A 9,015-nucleotide genomic window follows, 5' to 3' on the forward strand; every position below is an offset into this window, starting at 1 on the left:
TTTCTATCTTCCAGCTCAGAGATTCTTTTCTCAGCCATATCATCTATTCATGGGACCATCAGAGCATTCTTTTCTTACATTGCAGTGTTTTTGATGTCTAACATTTCCTCTTAATTCTTTCTTAGAATTTCTATCACTATGCTTGCATTATCTGTCTGTTCTTGCATGTTGTCTATGTTTTCCATTATATTCTTTAGCATCTGTGGGGACTTCAAAAAGTTCATGCAAAATGTATGTTATGAAAAGCTATGCATGGATTTCAAAAATGTTTTGCCCCAAAACAAACTTATCTTTTAATTCCATTTTCTCCTGAACTTTTTGAAAACCCATTGGGTTATTCATAGTTTAAAAAAATTCCCAACATCCCTGCCATATTTGATGCTGGTTTAGTCTTTTATAACTGTTTTCTTTTTTGCCATTTATTATGCCTTGTAACTTGTTTCTGTAAGGTGATTATGATGTACTGGGTAAAGGGTGCAGTGTGATCCTGTGACTGGACCGTTGTCTTGTTCTGGGCCAATGCTCCTGGACTGTGAACTTCACCAGCGCCTCTCTGATTCCTTCTGGTTTATTCCTCCACCTCAGGGAGAGATTGGCTTAGTGCAGGAGTTGGCAGGTTCCCTTCCCCCAGTCTGTTAGGCACTGAAGTGCGCCCAGCAGGTGAGGCTGTGGCAGAGGCAGAGCAGGCACCTGTGTGCTTGGCTCTGTTTCTCCTCCCCCTGCTGGAAGCCCAGGAGATTTTCCTCCGAGGTTCCCCCTGAGGACCTAGGGGCACCACTCCCCAGAGTTTGGGAGTTCCCTGTGACTGGGCTCCCCTGGAATTTTTTCACTCTCAGACTTGTCCACACTGAGTCTTTAGCACTTTGTCAAGGGTAGCTCAGGTTTTCCTGCCCTGGTGCTAGTTCCCAGGGAGGCTTCTGCTCTGCAAAGCTGTGGTTCTCCTGGCACCACCTGTGCCTCCGATGTGGGAGCAGCACTTGCTTCGAAACCTCCCTGGCTTCTTCGAGGGGTCTAAGCCGAGGTGTTGATTTTCCAGTCTGCTTAGCTTTTCACTTGCAGTTAGTATGGGGTGGTATCCTTTTTAAAAATATATTTATTTAATTTATTTGAAAGGCAGAGTGACAGAGAAATTTTTCATGTGCTGGTTCACTCCTCAAATGGCCAGGGCTGGGCCAAGCTCAAGTCAGGAGCCAGGAACTCCATTAGGGTGTCCTGCAGAGGTGGTAGAGACCGAAGTGCTTGGGCTACCTGCCATTGCTTTCTGTGGTGCATTAGAGGAAACTGGATCAGAAGGGGAGCAGCTACTTTTGAACTGGCACTCCAGTATGGGATGTCAGCATTGTCGGTGGCAGCTTAACCTGCTGTGCCACAGTACTGGCCCCAGAATTGTGACTTTCAAGCTCCTTTCTCGCTGGACTAGAAGCCTCATGTTTTACTAACTTTTGGACCTCTGACAAATAACTTAATTGTCTTGAAACTCAGTTCTCTGGTGTTTGAATCAGTATCACTGTTCTTATGTGGTGTGGATTTTCTGAGAATTACATCAGTAATGTATAGATGTCTTCAGGTAGGCACGTTTGATGAATGGCACCTGTGGTAAGGGCACCTTTCCTCTGAAGCTTGACATTGTGGGCTGGGCTGTGGGACTGAAGGCTTGTCCCTGCTCTCTACTCAAAGCCCTCAGCATTGTGATGCTCAATGTTCCCTTGTGGGTTCCTGGATTATTGGGGATGGGGGAGGTGTGTCCCTCCTACAGTAAGAACGACTCCCTAATCCAGTCTCTGTGGCTCCAACTTTCATCAAACCAGAGCTGTGAGCTGACCTTCCCACTGCGGGTTGGGAAGTCGTGAGCTCCCAACCCTGGGACCGAGGGCTCCAGGTTGAGCCTGAATCTAAGCAGCAGAATAAAAACAGTGTTATGGCAGTAGCAAACCATGGAATAATAGACGGAGCATGGAAAAGAGCCTTGAGTTTCCTGTTGGTATTTAAGGCACATTCTGAGGCTCAGAACAATCACTTCAGGCACATTATCTCTGAATACAAAGGACAACAAAGTCTGATCCAGCCTGCAGTTCAGTGAAGCATTCTCAGGGGTCATATTTTCAAGTTTTTGTTTGTCTCACGACTTAACAATATTATGATTTCTCTCTACAGGGACTGACTCTACAGGTCCCTGCCCATTTCCCTGCTCGGCTTGTATTGGGGGCTCTATTATAAACCTTGGGCAGAATGGGACCTGTAACTCCCCCTGCCTCTTTCAAGGCTACACCCATGGTAGTCAGTGTCAGTTCATCTTTCGTCTGCTGTGGTCAGGGATGGTGCTGAGGACAGATCCTGACCTCTAAGCAGTCTTGGGAGTCACGTTGAGGTTTCAGAACTCGTCATTGCAGAGGCCAATTGTGCAGACTTAACAGAGCTCTCCCCGCCAAGCGCCTCTATTATCTGAATTAAAAAATGCAGAGCCTGATTCCAAGCCGTGCTCCCTTTCCAAAAACTCCTATGTTTCCTGGCGTCGCTGGACTCTTAGGTCAGCAGAGTTTAAAATACAGCCTTGCCTTCTCCTGCTAACACCTAATAATAAGTCCCTGTGTAGTTTTAGGAGAGCGCAGTCAATATTATGGTATTTTATATTTGGAAAATGGAAAAAAAAAATCTATTTTCTCCTAAACAAGCTGGTGAGCAAGTTAAGAAGCCGGCCTGGTGTTCATACAGATGTTACATGGTTTTCAAGTTCAAGACTCTTTCACGGTAAAAATGCATTCTGAAATTGCTGTTTTGTGTTTTGCTGTGGTTTGTGGTCGATTTTGCAACACTAATGACCACTGATAGAGTGTGTGATTTCATGCTTATCACAGAGGGCATGGTGGAGGAAGGTGGAAGAGCGTGTAAGAGGTTTCCGTTGTATTAGGAATTCGCCCCTCACTGAAAGCTGTGGTTACCATCGATGGCTTCTCTGAGACACAAGCCAAGGTGCAGGCAGGTTCTTACAGAACACACAGTGCACTGAAAAGACTCTTTGTTCCAGAAATGGATCTGGCCAAATTTCTGCTTTTGGAGGGAGGTAGCAGGGAACTGTGGAGAGCCCAGTGGACTCTGGTGCACGTGAGCTGCCCCTCCACCCACTGGGCCCTGTAGCTCAGTGTGGGCTTGGAGCTGTCTCAGAGTGGGTAAGAGGTGGCCCTGGCTGGCGCCACAGCCGCTGGTGCTCCTAAGTGGCAGTGACAGCTCATTCGGCGGTAGCGTGACCTTCGGGGAATGCCTGCTACTCACACTCACCCGCTCTGAGCAGCCCGCTTTCAGGCCACAGGCCCCTGCCTCGAAAATGAGGGATTTGGAGTCAGTGATTTAAAAGGTCTCTTTTGAATCGAAAATGCTATGATTCTATCAAACGAAACCCATTTGATGTGAAATTGGAACGGAAAACCTTTTGGGTGTGTGCATGATGGAGAGACATATTGTATAGCAGATAGGACTGGACACTCCTTTCTGCCTTATTTCTACCCCTGGCTTTTTTAATGCTTCATTTTAATACAGTTTTTATTTAATTATTTATTCATTTATTTATTTATTTATTTTTGACAGGCAGAGTAGACAGTGAGAGAGACAGAGAGAAAGGGCTTCCTTTTTCTGTTGGTTCACCCCCTACATGGCCGCTGCGGCTGGCGCACCGCGCTGATCCAAAACCAGGAGCCAGGTGCTTCTCTGGTCTCCCATGTGGGTGCAGGGCCCAAGCACTTGGGCCATCCTCCACTGCCTTCCCGGGCCACAGCAGAGAGCTGGACCGGAAGAGGAGTAACCGGGACAGAATCTGGCGCCCTGACCGGGACTAGAACCCGGTGTGTCGGCGCCACAGGTGGAGAATTAGCCTATTGAGCCACGGTGCTGGCCTTATTTATTTATTTATTACACACACACACACACACACACACACACTGCTCCTATCTGCAACTTCACTATTCAAATACCCACAATGGCCAATCTTGGAGCCAGACGCTCAATCCAGGTGTCCCATATGGGTGTCAGGAATCCAATTACATGAGCCATCACCACTGCCCCCCACAGTCTGCACTGACATGGAGTTCAAGTCAGGAGTGGAGCCAGGGATCTAACCCAGGTCCCCCAATGTGGGACGCAGGTGTCCTAACTGGGGTTTTAACTGCTAGACCAAATAAATGTTTACCCCTCTTGTTATTTTTATTATTATTTAAAATATTTATTTTTTATTTTAAAAGCAGAGTTATGGGGTAGAGGGGAGGAGAAGAGAGAGAGAGGTATTTTTCATCCGCTGGTTCACTCCCCAAGATGGCCGCAAGGCTGGAGCTGGGCCAGGCTGAAGCCAGGAGCCAGGCACTCCATCTGGGTCTCCCACAGGGCACTAAGGAGCAGGGTTAAGAGGCAGAAGTTCAAGTTCCTGCTCAGATTTCACCTTGTCCAGGGGCTGAGCAAAAGGGACCTCCCTTTGGCAGCTTCACCCCTGCTCTCTTTTCTGTTTCTCTGCTTTTGTTTGCTAATTTATCCCACATGCCTAGCTCAGGCCCTCAGTAAATTAACAGGCACTTAATCGATATTTGATGAATGGATGGATAAGTGCTGTTGGGGGAGAGAGCAGGTGGGGTTGGATGGGCCTTGGAGGCTGATCGCATTAACCCACCTGTAAAAGGCAGGCTCCTTATACCGTGAGGCTGTGGAGTCTCTTCCGGGCACTGCATGGTGAGTTAAAAGTCCCGGGAAGATCTTGCAGACCCCAGGTCCTGCTTTCTCCATGGGCACCCTCGCCTGTGCAGGGGACATTTCAATGGCAGCAGAGACTTTTACTTTGGACACTGGGCATTCCTGGGTGAGTCTACTGCATGTGCCTTCCTTTCACTCTCTACCACCACTAGGTATGCCCCCCACAGCACAGCCCCTCCAACCAACCGCAGCAGCTGCCCCCGGGACGCATGCTGGGGACTGGTAGAGGACGGCGAGGTTCGTCCTGCAGGAGCTGAAACTCTCCAGTGTGGTGGTTCCCAGCACAGGCTCACGTTAGGGTCCCCTGGAGAGCTCTGAAAAAAAAATACTGGGCTTTTGCAGCCACCCCACTCCCAGATTCCAACTTAATTGGCCTGGGAAGGAGGGGCCCAGGCACCATTGCTGGTTTAAAGTTCCCCAGGTGATTCTAATGGCAGCTAGGGTTAGAGCCACCAACTCACGCAGCAGTCCCCAGGACACGGAGCAGCTTGTCTGAAAGTGATAGGCAGTGATTACCTGCAAAAATGCATCAGAGGGGCGGCAAAAGAACTTGTGTGGAAGGCCTGGTTCTGTGGTGAGTTCCATGATGAATCGGGGTTGGATTATTAAGCCATGGCTACAGACTCAGTATTAGAGATGTGCAGCAGATGGGGAGCCTGGTTCCTGGGGGCTAATAGTGTGTAACTGGGGAGTCTTCCATGAACCCCGAGAGAGGGTAGGAGATGATTGACGCTCTGGGTCATGGCAGGGCATGATCCTGGCACAGCCTTTGTTGCACAGCCTGCTGTCTTTACCAGGTGCTGCTCTGGGTGTCCCAGTACTCTGGGAAGGAGAGAGACCTCTCTGAGTTTGGCCTTGACGCAGGGACCATCCCATTGCCATGCAAAAGTTCAGACTTGCTTTTTCTGTGAGTTGCTCAAAACCATGTCAAGAGAAAGGAATGAACCCAGCAACCCTCACTCTCAACCTGCTGTTCTCAGATGATCCATGGTGAAACAAGCTGTCACTGACACTTAGGACAACTGGGCTTCCAAACAGCCCTTGGATCCAGTCAGCAGTGGTTAAAAAAATGCGGACTCCAGTGATGGGGAAAATGAAAGGGCAGAGTCTCTTGAGAATCCAGGGGCTCAGGAGGGGAGACCCTCTTCCAAGGCTGTTTCCCTCTAGAGCTGATGGGACACCTGCCTGAGAGCGGGCAGATGGGGCTGGATGCCTTTGCTCTCTGGCTTCTAAGGTTCTCTGCTTTGGCAGCTCCAGGGTCCCTTCACGGTCCTGTGGGAAGGGACCCTGGTAGCCCCTGTTGAAGGCAGCTGCCCTGAAAGAGAGCTGTGGTCAGTGTTTAGTACCGTCAATATTTTGGGCCACCTGGAAGATGTTGAGTGTGGAAAAGATACAGAAGAGTTTGTTTCCTGGGAAGGGGGATTCATTGAGACATTTATCAAGTTCTCATCTTAGGTTCTGCTGAACTTGAGGAAAAGGCTATGGTGGATTTAGATGTAACCAGAAAAAAAATCAAAAGCAATGAGTTGAATAGGAGATAAATGTATTTGTCTCACCCTTTCTGCTTGTGGAAATATATTTTTTTAAGATTTTATTTATTTGAAAGAGTTACACAGAGAGAAGGAGAAGCAGAGAGAGAGAGAGAGAGAGAGAGAGAGAGAGAGGTCTTCCATTTGCTGGTTCACTCCCCACTTGGCCACAATGGCTGGAGCTGTGTTGATCTGAAGCCAGGAGTCAGGAGCTTCTTCTGGATCGCCCACACAGTTGCAGGGGCCCAGGCACTTGGGCCATCTTGTACTGGTTTCCCAGGCCATAGCAGAGAGCTGGATTGGAAGTGGCGGAGCTGGGACTCCAACCTGCTCCCATATGGGGTGCTGGTACTGAAGGCAACAGCTTTACCCACTATGCCACAGCGCCAGCCCTGAGGAAACAATTATTGGGGAAAGGAAGCCTGTCTGAAAATTTGATCTGCCCAAAGAACATATAAACTACAACGTCATAGTTTCGTGTTCTTTGTGAAGAGGAAAGGCGATTCTGGTTTCTAAAGGACAATTCTGGGATACAACAGCCCTGTACTCCTAGAGTGTGTAGGGTAATGATATAGATGTAGCGCTCGCTCTCGCTCTCGCTCTCTCGCTCTCTCTCTCTCTCTCTCTCTCTCTCTCACACACACACACACACACACACACACAGACTTTCATGAAAATGTGTCCTAATTATTTCAAGGGAGAAAAATGAAGCAGGGAAAGGTTGGAAGAGGTTTCAGGTGTGGCAGCTAGGGCAGGCCTCTCTGAGGCTGACTTTTGAGTGGACACTTGAAGAAAGTGAGAGCTTAGGCCATATGGAGTCTGGGGAAGGGCATTCTAAGCGGAGGGAGGAGCTGTCCCAAAGACCCTGACGGCTGAAGGACCAGCATCTGGCATTGATAAACGCAGGAGGAAGGGAGAGAGTGCTGTGGTCAGGCCATTCCCTCTGGCCAGGATGTGAAGGGCGGGGGTGGGAGGGTCCATGTAGGTGGCAGTATCTGGGATAAGCCTTGTGGGATTCTTGGAATTTCAGCAGGTCCGGTTTTAAGCCACTCAAGGGAACCCAACCCACATTATTCCCATGTGGGATGCCCTGAGCCCCATGGGGCTTTGCACATGGGAGGTGTTCAGTGATATTTATGGAAGAAGTGAGCAGGTGGGGAGGAGGGATGCATGTCAGACAAAAGGGGCATTGTGGAAGTGGGGATGTGTGGGCTACATTCTGGGAGTGGTGGAGTTTGGTTGGAAATGTGTAGTAGATGTGAAAACTTTGTGACCTGAAAAAGGTAGATAGAGGGATGGATAATAAGGGGCCAAAATGCTAAATTTTGAAGCTTGGGCTTTGTTTTGAAGGCAAACAGGGATCGCAGTAGGCTTCTGCTTGGTGGACCTGCACACATCGGACTAGAACACACATGAGGAAGTGTAGGCTGGAGGCCTGGGGGAGAGAATGGAGGGAAGACTTTGGCATCAGACTTGAGCCAGGGCTGTGTTCCTGGCGGTAGAAAGGCAGGGCACTGTGCAAAGAAAATGGCTACTATTGTGTGACTGAACAGGTGTGGGAGAGGAGGGGATGAGTCCACAGCATCTGTTGTCAGTTCTGATTGAGTGGGAAGATGATGCGGTGACGGACAGAGAAGGAAACGGAGTGCCTGAGTTTGATGTTTGGCTAATGGAGCAGCAGGGGGTGATGCTCAAAGCTGGGGTTGGACAGGGAAGTTTAGACTCCACCTGGAGATCTAGGTATTTGGAAGTAATGAAGTGAATGTTTTAGGAAATGAATAGGGAAAATGAACCAGAATAGAAAAATAAATATTTCTCTGTTTAGGACCTAGAAAGAAGAAAAGGAACCTGGGAAGGAAGGTCAAAGGAGAACAGAAGTATCCAGGGCCAGGGATGCCCGGAGTGGGAGTTGCCAAGGGAAAGCGGTCGTTGGTGTTGGGTGCAGTCTCAGGAGACTGGGAGATGTGTCAGTCAACTGCTAGCTGTGTGGCTGGGACTTTTCTCAGGGGATCCAGGCTACCCTCACTCCAGGGACTCTGCTCAAAACCAGGCATGGGCTGAGCATCTGGGACTCTGTTGGGATGATTCGAGCTGGACTTCCTTTCACCATTCCTAGCAGAATGTGACTGTTTCACTTCTAATGATACCAGAGACTTTGGTGTTCAGACCGTTCTGACAGCTGATTTGGCTCTACTGCCCATTTCAGCGACTGTGCCAACCCTGTCTTGGATTAAGGGCCCTGCTACACCAGCACTCCTGTCCTCATTGGCAGTTCCCATTGTTGATCCTGGCCCTCAGAGGAGAGGGTGGCAAAGCTCCTCACAGGTGCCCTGGATCCCCTCAAATATTTTTTCCTTCAGCCTTGGTGACTTGAGAGCCCTCGGAGCCCTCCTGACAAGCACAGGTGGAGACAGGTGAACGGCTGCATACTACACCTCTGCTCCCCCAAGTCTCTGGAGATGGTTGAAGGTTTGCTAAGCATGGTCTGGCATTTCTACTTAGACAGCATAGGTCATTTGGTCTCTCTGTTTCAGGAAACCAAGTGCACAAACTTTGAGAGCCACTCGGGATTGCTCAGATTAATGCATTGAATCCAGTCTTGGCTTAGTGTACCCATAGCAACAAACTTGGCCCAATCCAGTATATTCCTTCCCCCCTGATTCAACACCTACAGGATTTATTCTGATACATGTGTCAGAAGAGAAAATGACAACAAAGCTAGTTTGGCAGATCTTAATTGGATTTTTAAAAAATA

The sequence above is a fragment of the Oryctolagus cuniculus genome, chromosome 5 (assembly GCF_964237555.1).
Source record: "Oryctolagus cuniculus chromosome 5, mOryCun1.1, whole genome shotgun sequence".
Classification (NCBI taxonomy): Eukaryota; Metazoa; Chordata; class Mammalia; order Lagomorpha; family Leporidae; genus Oryctolagus; species Oryctolagus cuniculus.